The sequence below is a fragment of the Triticum urartu genome, chromosome 7 (assembly GCF_003073215.2).
Source record: "Triticum urartu cultivar G1812 chromosome 7, Tu2.1, whole genome shotgun sequence".
Lineage (NCBI taxonomy): Eukaryota > Viridiplantae > Streptophyta > Magnoliopsida > Poales > Poaceae > Triticum > Triticum urartu.
In genome coordinates, this window is record NC_053028.1 from 674350787 (window position 1) to 674365056 (window position 14270).

A 14270-nucleotide genomic window follows, 5' to 3' on the forward strand; every position below is an offset into this window, starting at 1 on the left:
TGGGAACCAAAGGAATGGCACTATTGCTAATTTGTTATTTATTTTGCCACTATTTGGAATGAAACAAACCGTCGCATTTTATAGTACTCCATCTCCAGCCATGACTTTATTTGTCAGTCCGATCAACTCGTAACTCGCCATGTGGGGCGCCCCAATCTGGATATGTAATCTCTCGATGTTGCACAAATAGCGCTTACTAGCGACTGAACTTATTTTTCCTCCTGAACCCTTACGTGTATCTCCCTAATGTATTATGCAAATGGAAATCATCTGCCCGTTTAGCTTCAAAAAATTGTTTCTGAGGAATTTGCTAGTTATGTGCTGTAGCCTCTTGCAAACATTTTTACCGCTCCCCAATTCTCTCGAGATGGGTGGAGAAGAGGACCAACTGAAGAAAATTACAAAATTGAATGTTATGATAAAAAAGAAAGACATGAGAACTATTCCAAAATGCCACTAGTCTCTTGCTATGAAAACTACATGTCACACATTAAAAACAAATTGTTGAGTTGCTGTGATAGTTTGCGTGTATAGTACAATGCTTGATCTGCAGTACTATTCCATGGTGGCTGCTCACTTCTGACAACTGGCGTCTCTTTAGGCTGTTTTTACAAACCGCGGCAGATGGTAGCTATATGTATGCACGCACATTGGATGGGCCTTGGGAAGAAATAAATGTGATAATAACTCATCGGCAAGGTGGATGGTGCGTAGGTGTAGCCCTAAACATTGTATGCATGTCAGCATGTGAATGGGTTGTGGGTGTACAATATTCTTACAGTAAGCTTTGGCACAATCTGCTGTCACTAGCTACATTCTTGGCTGTGAATTTTATTAGACTCAATTTCCCATCTGTTTATGTATTTTTGGATTTCAGAAATTTCACTATTCGTTTTCATTGTGAAAAGATAGTGACCTTGTTGTCGGCCGATCATTCTCGTTCGGCAGAGTTCTTGGCCGAACTCCAGGCCAAAGTCACCATGGTGACCGCTGCCGCGCTCCCTGTTCTGGTGGGTGGAGATTTCAACCTTATCCGATCGGGAGCTGACAAGAACAACAGCAATATAAACTGGCCCAGGGTGGCCATGTTTAACTCCGCCATTGCTTCCATGGCCCTAAGGAAGGTGGCCAGGTCGGGCGCGAGGTTCACTTGGACGAATAAACAACTCGATCCGGTGCGATCAGTGCTGGACAGGGTGTTCATGTCGCCGGAGTGGGAAATGGGCTTCCCTCTCTGTACATTGGTCGCGGAGACGCGCATAGGCTCTGACCATGTACCGCTCATCTATTCCTCAGGGGAGGAGAGGATGTGACGCAGCTCACGCTTCTTCTTTGAAACAACCTGGTTCGAAGTTCCGGGCTTCAAGGAGATTTTCAGGGAGAAATGGTGGGCGTGTGTTAATTCGTTAGGGCCCCAGAGGGGCCTGATGGAGTTTTGGAACGCGGCTGGGGGTCGGCTCAGGGCTAGCCTCAAGGGTTGGGGCGCAAACCTAGGGAGGAGTGACAAAGAGCGCCGCGCCGCGATTCTTGCGGAAATCGCAAGGATAGATGCAATGGCCGATGCTAGGGCCTTTTCGGAGCAGGAATGGGCTCACCGCTATGATCTGGAGGGTCAGGTCGAAGCATCATTTCGCGCCGAGGAAGAATATTGGCGTAGACGCAGTGGTCTGAAATGGATTCTGAAGGGCGACGCCAATACTAAGTATTTCCAGGCTTATGCTAACGGGCGTCGTCGGAAGTGTTCCATCCTAAGGTTGCAATCAGAGCAGGGGCTACTGTTGCAATAGGAGGACATCTCCCGACACATATACGAGTTCTACATTAGTTTGATGGGCACGTGTGAGGCCCAGGGGGCGGGTCTCCGCGCGGACATTTGGGAGGACTCGCAGCGTGTGTTGGACCGTGAGAACGACGCGCTGGGGCTTGCGTTCCTGCCAGAAGAGATCGACGCCGCTCTTCTCGGTATGAAAGTGGACACGGCGCCGGGCCCAGACGGGTGGCCGGTGGCGATGTTCTAGCGCTTCTGGCCTATCCTTAGGGGCCCTATCTTCGAGATTTGCAACGGTTTCATGCGAGGGATGGTTGACATTTCGCGCCTCAATTTCGGTGTCGTAACGCTCATCCCGAAGGCCCAAGGGGCAGACAATATTAGACAATTCCGACCGATCGCGCTCATTAACGTGCCTTTTAAAATTTGTGCAAAAGCGTGCGCCAACAGACTAGGACCGATCGCACACCGCTCGATTAGTCGTAACCAATCTGCTTTCATCCGAGGCCGCAACATTTTAGAGGGACCGCTCGCCCTTCAAGAGATTGTTCATGAACTTAAGCGCACTAAGGAAGCGGCGGTGTTGCTGAAACTTGATTTTGAAAAAGCATACGACCATGTGAATTGGGATTTCTTGCGGCAGGTGCTTATCGGTAGAGGCTTTTCCGCGGTTTGGGTACACCGTATTATGCAGTTGGTGTCGGGAGGCCAAACTGCCGTATCGGTGAATGGAGAAATAGGGCATTTCTTCCGGAACAAACGCGGTCTCAGGCAGGGTGACCCGATGTCCCCTCTCCTGTTCAATTTTGTTGTGGACGCTCTGTCCACAATGCTTCGGAAAGCAGCCGAAGCTGGTCATATCCAAGGGTTGGTAGGCCACCTCATTCTAGGGGGAGTGACGCATCTGCAATATGCAGATGACACGCTGCTTTTGTTTCGCCCAGACCATCACAGCATTGCGTCGGTCAAGGCGATCCTTATTTGTTTTGAGCTCGTGTCGGGGCTCAAAATAAATTTCCATAAATGCGAGGTGCTCACGATGGGGGTTGAGCCGGAGGAGGGTAGGCATATAGCCGGCCTGCTCAACTGCAAGGTGGGCAAATTCCCGATGACATACCTAGGCCTTCCAGTTGACATCAAAAGACCGACGATAGAGGACTGGGAACCTCTATGTGCTAAGGTGAGGGGTAGGGTGTGCCCTTGGAGGGGTAAATTCCTTTCAAAAGCGGCCAGGCTAGTTCTCACGAACTCAAGCCTCTCTTCCTTGCCTATGTTTGCTATGGGCCTTTTTTTGCTTGCAGAGGGGGTGCATGCAAAGTTTGACACACCGCGTTCTAAATTTTTTGGGAAGGAACTAGCCCGAACCGTAAATACCATATGGTTAAATGGTCTTGGGTGTGTCGACCCAAGGACTTGGGGGGCCTTGGGATCACCAACTCTAGACTGCTTAACATTGCGATGATGTGTAAGTGGATCTGGAAAATTGTCCAAGGGGCATCCGGCCTCTGGGTTGATCTCCTTAGGGCCAAGTACTTCCCGAACGGGAATTTCTTTGAGGGTAGGGCTAGGGGCTCGCCTTTTTGGAATGATCTCCAGACGATCAAGTCGGCCTTTGCCTTGGGGGCGAAGTTCTCGATTGGAGATGGGCGATCAGCACGTTTCTGGACAGATCTTTGGATAGGTTCCCGCCCCCTATTGGAAGAATTCCGCGATCTGTATGACATCGCCGTGGATCCAGGCATGGCGGTGGCTGATGCACTGCGATCGACCCCTCCGGAGATTCATTTCAAACGTGAACTCCAGGGGCAAGAGCAGGCCATCCTAGTGGCCCTGCGGCAGTTGATAGATCGGGTGGACCTCTCGGACCAATCGGACTTGGTGAGCTGGGCGCTCACCAGCTCCGGGAAGTTCTCGGTCAAGTCTCCATACCAAAAGTTGTGCCTGGGGCCGTCGCAGCCTGTGGTTGCAGGGCTTTGGAGCGCGCGGTTGCCACTGAAGATCAAACTATTTCTTTGGCAAATGTTCCGCGATAAGTTACCCACTTCCTTGAACGTGGCCAAGCGCAATGGGCCGGCCACTGGGCCTTGTGCGTTGTGCGGGGATCCAGAGGACACGAACCACGTTTTCTTTCGGTGCCCCTTAGCGCGGTTTGCGTGGAGCGCGGTGAGGTCCGCGGCTGGAGTCCAGTGGGATCCTCGCTCGGCAGCAGAGCTTATTCACATATTAGGCGCGTTACAAGGCTCAACGAAACGGGTCGTGTGGAGTTGTGTTGGGGCACTGCTTTGGTCCTTGTGGCTAACTAGAAATAAACTCACGATCGAGGGGACCTTGCCAACACATCCGGCTAATATCATTTTCAAATGCAATCTCCTTTTGCAGCAGTGGAGTCCGTTGGGGAGGCGTAAGGATGCTGATTTGATCAAGACAGCTCAACAGCGTATTCTGCAAGTGTACGTGGCGGCTAGGGAGCCGTGACTACGGTGGTCTACGTGGTCTCTTTTGAGTGCTTGACGAGCCTGCGTGCTCTGTATGGGCGATGCCTTGTAATATGACAGTAGCTTCTTAATCTCCGCTCGAAACATGTGCGTGGCCCGGGGTGGCTTTTGGGTGTTGTAAGACTAATTGGTATGGCTCTGCCGTTGGAGTTTTATTAATTTAAAGCCGGACGCATATGGCGTCTTCGTTCTAAAAAAAATGACCTTGTTGTCTGACATTTCCATTGGGAGCTCATTTACGAGCACCTGTCAACTTTTCCTTTGAATAAGTGAGCACTGCAAGTAGTTTCAGGTTCTGCAGATTTTCTGACTAATCCAAGTAAGCAACTTTTCACACACTCTAATACAACTGACTGGACACCAAAAGTTCTGCTGCAGTACATAATTCTTGGCAGGCACTCTTTTCTCTCTGCTCATCAACAGAGACTGTAATCTCTGCACTCAACTAGCTATAGTACTACTCCCTCCGTTTCTAAATAAGACCTTTTAGAGATTTCAATCGCAAGCACTCCACACTGATTGGACCTCCGGCAAGAACAAGATAAGATCCTGATATTTTTCTTTACCGCTTTGCACAGGGCAATGTTGTGCCTAGCTCTAGCTATATCCGTGATAATCGTCGAGACCATGTCCTTCTGTTGGCAAAAGCACAGGCAAGTTACCACCTTCTACTTAATCATGCATCCTTTCTAAGTGCACGGTCAGAATCACTGGAGCTAGATGTTTGCACGGCTTCTGAGAGCCAGCGGAGCACGTCGAGCTGAGCGCGCAGGTGCACAGCATAATCCATGGCCTCGCGTAACAGAGTGGCTTCGTCGATGGTGGAGTTCCGGCCTCCCGGTATCACCCCCCTCGGCGCCATGGTCCTGCTCCTCACCAACCTCCCCGCAGCGTCGCCACCACTTGCGTGGCCCGATCTCCCCCAGCTCCTCTTCCGACGGCAGCACCTCCTCACGATTCTCCTACACCTCTCCACCTTGCATGCACTGGACGCCGGAGCCAAGATGGCCTTGGGCCACCTTGCTCCGCCTCGGTGCGCAGTCGCCATGGCGACTTCCACGGAGGACTTGACGGCGCGCTTCCTCTCGTGGGGGCTCATGGCACCGTTACCGAAGGATGTGCTCATGTGTGTCTGGAGCTGCAGGCCGAGGAGGAGGTTCTTAAGGAAGGCCTGCTTGAAGGACTTGGTGCTGGTGTTGGGGTCTTTCATGGCTTCTATATCTTGTTTTGCTTGAGAAGAGACAGGATGTACTTGTTGTGGCAAGTAATGTCGATGGATGGATAGGTACCAGACACAGGGGCGCTCCTTAAATATGAGTTCTCCGGCATCCATGTGGATGTGGTGTCACTGAAAGGCGCATTGCCTAAAAATATTACATATAGTAGGTGTAACATGCTTGTGTCACCGGCAGCTGAATCATAATCTCCCACACATGCACGCATGATTTTTGTCGTTGTTGATAACAGTGTTCTGTGCAGTGCCAGATCCACATGTCGAGGACTTGAAGCTTAGAAGTATAGGACCATATTCTTGTCGTATGCTCATCTATATCTATCTATACTTATAATAATTACTAGCACATATGCACGTGCATTGCAACAGGGAAAAAATTAGTATGCATTTAAAATTAGTGAGAATTATATGTGCAAACAAAACCCTGTGCGCACGTGAAAAAGGATCATTTAGCTTCTCGATTTCGCCAGGTGTGAAGTAATCAATCCGCTATTTTTCCATTCATTGATGGAGGGCATTTAAGAGTTTTGTTACGTCACCGTACGACCAGAGAAGGCCCATGATATATTCAATCTACTTTTCCTTTCAATTGGGGAGATTTTAAGGTATGAAGTTTCTGAATAATGTAGGAAAACGAACCTTTTTTAAAATCTTAAACAGTTTTTTTTCAATTATGTACACTTTCAAAAAAAATGTGAACAAAATTTGAAACGGGAACATCTTTTAAAATTCACAAATATTTTTTGTAAACACCAAATTTAATAAAAACATGAACACTATTTGAATTTGTGAACATCTTTTAGAATGGGAACATGTGTTCAAAATTCATAACATTTTTCAAAAATGTGTATCTTATAACATTATTTTGAATTGTGAAAATTTCACTAAAACAAGAATAGTTTTCAAGTTTGGAGCATTTGTTAAATTGCCAGTCTCCTTTTAGAAATCTCACACAATTTTAAAAAACAATAAAAGTTTTCAAAAAAAGGGAACCCTTTTCAAGTTCCGAATATTTTTCAAAATATCAACAAAATTTTGGAATTCTGAAAATTTTATATAATTTGTTTTTCTTTAAATTTCTTAATGTTTTTTTAGAATTTAGAATTTATTAAACTCTATAAGAAAAATAAAGTTGGAACTGAAAAAAGAGATAGGGGAAGGAGAATAAAAATAGAATAAAATACAGAAACAAAGAAAAATGGGCCAGCCCATTATTATCGTCCTGTGCGAAGACACGATTATTTCTCGCCCTGTGCTGAAAATAGAGTTTTCACACCTGCGTGGGCAGAAAAATAAGTTGGCTGGCTTCGTTGAGCCAAAGCGCGCAACCCACGTACGAAATTCTGAAAAAAAACCTATTTTTTAGCACACGAACGCATAAGAATTTAGTACCACCTCAGATAGAATATTTTTTTCGGTGGTGAACGGATGAAAAAATTGGCGAAACGCACCTTGCTTTATTAGTAAGGTATAGATATAGATATAGATATAGATATAGATATAAATTGACTTCCCAGAAATTCCCACGTTAATTAGAATTTACGAGCCGTTTATCTGGTAGGTTATAATAATTATGGACTTCTCAGAAATTCCCATGTTAATTAGAATTTACGAGCCGTTTATCTGATAGGGCCGAATTATAATGGTGTAGATCTTCCTATTTTTTCTAGATTAACGAAGAAAATATAGAAAATGTAAAAAAAAAAGAAACCATTCATCTGGTGGGACCAAATTATGATGGTTGGGATTATTTGGAAATAAAGAAGTTAACAAGGAAAATTACTCTCCCACGTACAATGTTTAGAAGGATTCCTCACAAGGCAACCACGTGATTCCTTGCAAATTCTTAGCCTGGTCCTTTTTGTATCAGTGCAGATTTTTTTCCTATATGATCCAATCTGAACTCTGGGACGCATATCTTTGAAGTAAAAATAATTTTAAAAATAAGTTAACAGCGGAGATTACTCCCACAGCGAAGAAAAGGCAGGATGTGAAAAAAAAGAAAAGAAAAGGCAATCACGTACGTTAAAGGCATTTCTCACAAAAAAAGGCAATCACGTTAAAAAGGAATCCTGAAAAATCTTCTCCCGGTTCGTTTTGTTTTGTATTGTTCCGTCAAGCTGGACTCTTCGATGCATATCCGCTTATGTTTTATAAGCACGGTGGAGGAAATCAAGTCATAGAATAACACAGCACCCTGGCCGCTGCCGCAACACAACAGCAAGGTGATCTCCGAAGAAGAAACATAGGTGATTTGGGATTAAGATTGTATTCAAAGCAACGGCATAGACCAACAGCACAATGATGCCTATATCAATATCGTTAAAGAGGTTGAGTCGCTTTCATATCTCTCCTCGGGGTACCACCGAGAGCCATGCTGCGATGGAACTCTAGCTGGCAGGAATCTCCGTCCTGACCGCAATAGGCTTCGCTGCCACCGGAGGCCCGATCGTTCCTGCCGGCTGCCGTACGTCTTGGCAGAAACATGTGACACTGCCGGATTCCTAATATATAGCTCCGTCGAGGCAGGGTCAGGAGCCAATGAAGCCACCAACACCCTTCCTTCACAAGACATCGGGACCGGCCGTGCCACTGAACATGGGTTAAGTAGGAATCGCCGTTCCGTCCGCAGCACGCCTTTGTCACAGCAAGATCGATGAAAGGCAGTCCGAGTGTGTGGCATACTGGCATGTATTGTACGTTCGTATGGTTCTTCCATCTCCAGGTTCTACTCAGATTTGAGTTTTAGGAGGTGACTGGATCATGCATGCTAGGTGCTCATGATGAGGTGGAGTTGCTTCCATCTCCTCCATGGCTCTTCAAACCGCCACCCCCTGTATCTGAGGGCAGCTATCACCCGTGAGCCGTGTTGCATGCGTTAGGTTGAGAAGAGATCATATAGTCGATGTGAGATGCCTGCCCATGTGTTGCTATTTGACTGCACTCCTTCCATGTATGTTTTGTTTGTCATAATACAGAACATCAAACAGCCGACAAAAAAAGGATCAACCATCCAAGAGAGGATTAGTCACCCTTATTTTTTATCATATATGTGGATTGTAAGTAAACATTATTTTCCATCTAAATATCTAACTGTGTACAATGCAGGTCGTTTCACTTTGACGTATAGTTGTTCTCCTGCACTTTGAAAACTACTAATATTAATGTGAGAAATATCATGTCACTTCGATTTTGATAGCGAATTTTGATTCAATTAGAAATTTTTTTATTTGCTGTTTGGATTTGGATTCCAACATCCAAGGGAAACTAATATAGTGTTTTCTTGATGCAAAGGGTCGCATGTTGTACAGACTTGCTGTCCTAAGTCATTGAGCGCCTTGCATGTTTGAACCATTTTGCTCATTACTGTATGTTGTAAGATGGAATATCAAAGAGCTGCCAACAACAAAATATGTGTTATCAAAGAGAGGATATTGTCACTGTTGTTCGCCTTCATATATGAAGGTTGTAAGTGTACTTTGTTTTCTCTCTAATTTTCTAATTGTACGATATGGTTGTTGCACTTTGAGGCTTGCCATATATATAATATATTCAACTGTTGTTGTACTCAACAATTTCAATTCGATGAACCTAGCTAATCTTTCAGTGCAAATATTTACGATGACCACGATCAATGATGACACCATGTATCTTACATGGGTTTTAGTCTAGAAGCTAATATTTCTATGAGAAATATCCGATTGCTTTGAATCTGATAATCCATTTCCACGCACTTAGATAAAAGATATTGATGTTCAGATTTCCATTACGAGGGAAGCTAATATAGTTTGCATTGGTGCAAAGAATAATAAATTGTACAGGCTTGCAATCCCGTTTGACTACATGATTGCATACCCATTTTTTTCTTTACATCCTAAGATGGATTATCCAAAAGATGCCCAAAAAGATGGATTATACAGCAGAGGATGTTCTCACAGTTATTCGCCTTTATATATCTGGGTTGTAAGTGAACTCTTTATCCCATCTAATTTTTAATTGTACGATGTAAGATGTTGCCTTTTGAGAGTTCCTATATATCTTTGCCATTGAGATTTCTAATCACTCTTGCAAGAAAATCTGATGTAAAATATATGACCTCTATGACTCCATGGTAAGGCTACTCATATCAAACAAATTGATTGTGCTGGAATTGCTTCATAACAAGTTATAAGGATAAGTTGGCAGCCTTTACATAAAAAAAATGTAATGCACGACAGGCATGGTGGAGATTAACCTACTTTCAAAAGAGACATGTATCATGAGTTAAGATCGTGAGAAAACCATTGTTTAGGTCAAAAATAAAATAAGAAAGTGTGCATGAAATTCGTACATAATTGCAAACATAAGTTAGTTGGTTAAGATTAGAAAGAAAATTAATTGTGTGAATATGTCTCGATATCCACCGATATAAGAATATATAAGTTCTCCATTACCGACATTGGCAATTTAAAAGTGGTTTTTAATTAGCTGATATACAAACTGATCTGACAGGTCATATCAAAGCATGGTGTTTGCATAATATACCATGGAATAACCTCAAAATCCTGGCAAGTAGTATTTAGTCATCAACGCATGCACCTACATGGGCTACCTATTGTACATATTCCACGTCAATATTAAATATTGTTATGAATTTTTTAGGCACACTAGATTCATACTCACCAACTGTATGATGTCCATGTATCAAAACATTGCCAGAATCAAAAGGTATTACTGTATCACTTTCTCCTCAGTTTATATATTGTTTAGTTATGTAACTTGCTAATACTTTGCTACTCCGGTCTAAGAGCACAACCAATGCAAGAATTATCCTTTTCTGTTTTATAAGGTAGTGATGACGTTCCAGCCTATTGCAGCAGAGCACGCCTTTGGTGAGATAAACTACTCATTAGTTGTTCAGAAGCACTATGGTATAGTTGGCAAATGATTCTGACAGGCACATATGATTCACTTTATTTATTTTTCTTTTCAGGCAGATGAAATTGGTAGACTGAAGAAATAATTCAATGTGTATGTATGGCTATTCTACCGCAACATAAACCTTCTCTATGAAAGCTGTTGTTGTCAAAATAATTTCGATATTGTACTAATTTTAGGTTGGACGCGCTTCAACTCTGTAGTAAGGTTTTACTTCGAGATATATTCACTGACGCGCTAATCATTAATGGATCTCTACCACCTTACCAAATTTGCATCGCAATTTTTAGAAAACTTGCACTTCTCAAGATAAAGCAAAACAATTTGACAGCTTACATGTTTCATCAATTTTTCTCGTGTGCCCTTAAGAAAAAGAAATATGCAAAGAGAGAAACAAAACCATCACATTTCTTATTTGCGGCCTGCTCATGGAGTCCCAGCCGCACCTCGCCGTTGTCATCCACCGGCGACGAGGGCTGATGTGAATGGAAAGATCAGGAGCAATTGGTGATGGATCAACGGAAAGGCCGTGTCGCTCTTTCCCATCCACCATACAACAAGAATACATATCAGGCAAAATTCACCGCACACAAAATCGCATTTTCACCAGGAAAATATTCTTCATGTCCATCTACGAGAGTATGATTGTAGTGTAAAAAGTAGAAACATGTCACCATCTATCAAAACAAATACGTCGTACCCATTGACTACAATTAAGCAAAAAATTGAGAACTGTTTTAGTCTCATGCCCGAAGCTACAAAACCATGTGGCTTACTACAATATGTGTGCACCTTTGTGGCAAAGAAAACCTGCAATTACTGATAACCATGGTAGCAACTAATCGCACCGTCCCATAGTCCCTTATAATATTTCTCAAAATAAGACCCCTATAATAGTCCCAGACTCTGTTTTTTAATACAGAGCCAAGATGATACAAGTGAATAGAATTCACTCTCTTGCCTCATATCCCCGTAGATTCTTTGAATTTTGTGGAAGCTTGTCATGAAATTCCACTCCATTATGTTCTCTCTCACCATTTCTCTTCTATGACAAGCCTTTTCATCAATCGTTTAATCCCTACATCATTTGTGCCAACCTTACAAAATTAAGCTATTATGCAGCCCAATATATGTAAAAGGAAAGAAAAGGAAGTGAAAGGTAAATAGCTAATTATCTACACCCTAATATATTCCAAGCAACCATTAATGAAATATGCTATATCAATTGTTGCTTTATGCTGCCATTGCAAAAGAAATACCTACAATTCGTTCCATTGAAATGTTAAAATTCACTCCACTGGCATGTGACATCAAAATTTCTGAGAAAATTGCAGGCTAGTTTCAGCGTGCCAATGTGCATTATGTACTACAGCTGCCTGCTACTATCAGAGTATCATGCATCCATCCACCCCAAAAAAGGAGTAAACGCAGTAACTGAGATTGAATGTGGATGAAGTGATCACCTTGAAGATGCGTGGCTTGAGGTGCTTGGAGCAGATCCATCACGCGCGTGCCCCTCTACTCCTATGGCTTCATCAAGATGAAGAGGCTAGAGAGAAGGAGCGACAGAGGTCGTCCCCCTCTCCCTCCGCTGGCAGACCCAAACCATCAGCTAGAACGCGGCTAGGGCGCGGGGAGGCCATGCCATCACGGATCAACAGCGTAAACGCAGGCCCTCACAAGTTGTAAGCGCCCCTGACCACCACGTCGGCATGGTTGAGAAGAGATGGATCTGGGTGGTGGTTTCCGGTGACGAGGAAATAGAAGTTGCTTGTACCCATAGTAGTTGCGTCGGCAACGGCCATCACAATGAAATATAATCAATGCGTGTCGTCCTGAGTTCCTGAAAGTTTTCACCCGGATTTTCCTGGACCAATGAAGCAAAAACATGCACAATTTCTCAAACAAGGATAGATGAAGTGTGTGAATCAGATGCAGTATTAATACAACAAAAAATAGCACTGTCATCAAAGGATTCACTTACAATCGAAAGAAGAAGCAGCATCACGATTTTGCTTGTCTCTGTCGGATCTGGACTAGATACCTGCACCATAAAAATACTAAGAAAATGATGGCATAAGAAGATTACCCAGCAATAGAAAAGCAAACTAAATGTAGACGATTGTATCTTTATTGTTAAGATTCATTTAACAGGAATTTCCGGACCATCATGTAAATGAATTGCAAGAAATTTTTCCTGATATTTAATGTAGAAAGCTAACGTTAAATTATATGTTGTGCCATGAAATTATTACAATTTCCTTGATGTACCTGTATCATGGGATCCATGAGATTCATGGCTAGTGATCACTAACCATGCCAGTCATCTGCTCCTAGGAGGTAACCCACCCATTGCCATTCCGCAACCTCTGAATGCAGTTTTCCTCCTCCTAGCATTGACATGGAGATGAGCATGAGTCATATTGTTGAATTCTCTAAATGGTTCATGCTTATCTTTCCAACAAAAAACGAAGAAAATATATATTTGTAAAATTGTGAAATAAACATGCCGGCCAACACTACAGATAATACTACCATGGAAGCCAGGAATCATAATACTACCATGGCAGAAAGTTCACGTTTTGTTGAGTACATACATGATACTACCAGGTCAGAACCTACAGACACAGGATCATTAATTTGTACTATTCAACAACACTGACAACAATCGCAACCCAAAAATTAAGTGGCTTGCAACTGGCAACCCAACCCATGAATAAAGCGGCATCGATCTGGAACACAGGATAAACAGTGCCTTGCAGATGCAGTTCCAGCATAGATAAGCATAAGTAGCATATATTAAAAAAGTAATAAAAAAAGGCTTGTGTTCAGTTGGACATGAATAGCCTCATGATTCCTGAGTCAGATGAACAAAACGAAATCAAACCAGCACGAGGATAGGAGATCCCACATTGCCCAATTTCTACAATCGGCAACACCACACTTGTAAACAAGATACCAGATTTACTAATTCCAGCGCATCAATTTCTACATAAACAAAATTACCACATAATGAAATCCACGTCACTGGAGTTAAATTATGCAAATTTGCATAACACTCACGGGTAGAGAATAGCCATCAGTCGTAGTAGTATTAGAGGTTGTGGCCGTACTGGTGTCACGGCTCGATATGTTCAGGTGGGAACCTTTGCCACTACTCACCTTGATGCTGCTATCATGTATCTGGAGCTCGGGGGGAGAGGCTGCACTGCTGCTTCCCATCTGTCTTGCATGATCCCAGCTGCCGACGCACAACACCATCGACCCAACGCTGATGGCATGCTCGCAGCCACTTCCCCTCCTTTGATAGGGAGCCGAGGTTGGGTGCAGAACCTACTCTCTTCTCCTTGGATTGCTTCTCCGTGGGCGATGAGATCACCCTCCGAAGAGGAAATATACAAATGATCACCCTCCGAGATCACCCTCAAGCGAGTCAAGATGTAAACCTAATTATATGATCAAAATAGAACCATTAAACAGTAGGCGAGTCAACATGATTTTAATTGACAAACTTCAAGAAGAACACAGTTTATATAATTGTATAATTTAGTCATGAAAACTTGCAAACATACTTCCTACTTCTCGTCCTGGGAGATAATCAACCTTGTAAATATTCATCCTGCTGACATGACTTGTCATACTAATCAAACTATACTTAATTATCCAATTGAGTGTAGGTAAACTCTTGTCAACTCCAAGAGAATGACAAACTTAAACCGAGTATACTTACAATGGAACTAAATCTTGAATCTCGTGCTCAATATAATGCAGTTCAACTCATCTTTTTCCCCGGAAAATAAAATTCATCTTTCAAAATATGCCTACATTAATACCTTTGATTTGATGATGTCCAGAA

The 14270-nt window shown here is 43.3% G+C and overlaps 1 long non-coding RNA gene across 1 annotated transcript; it reads right to left on the reverse strand.

Moving 5' to 3' along the window:
• Nucleotides 1–12397: 12397 nt before the first annotated feature.
• Nucleotides 12398–13989, reverse strand: LOC125524760. Its single transcript, XR_007290936.1, has 3 exons — nucleotides 13577–13989; nucleotides 12686–12804; nucleotides 12398–12458 (listed from the first exon to the last, which is right to left on the reverse strand). It is a non-coding gene; the product is annotated as an uncharacterized LOC125524760 (long non-coding RNA).
• Between the last annotated feature and the right edge of the window lie 281 nt (nucleotides 13990–14270).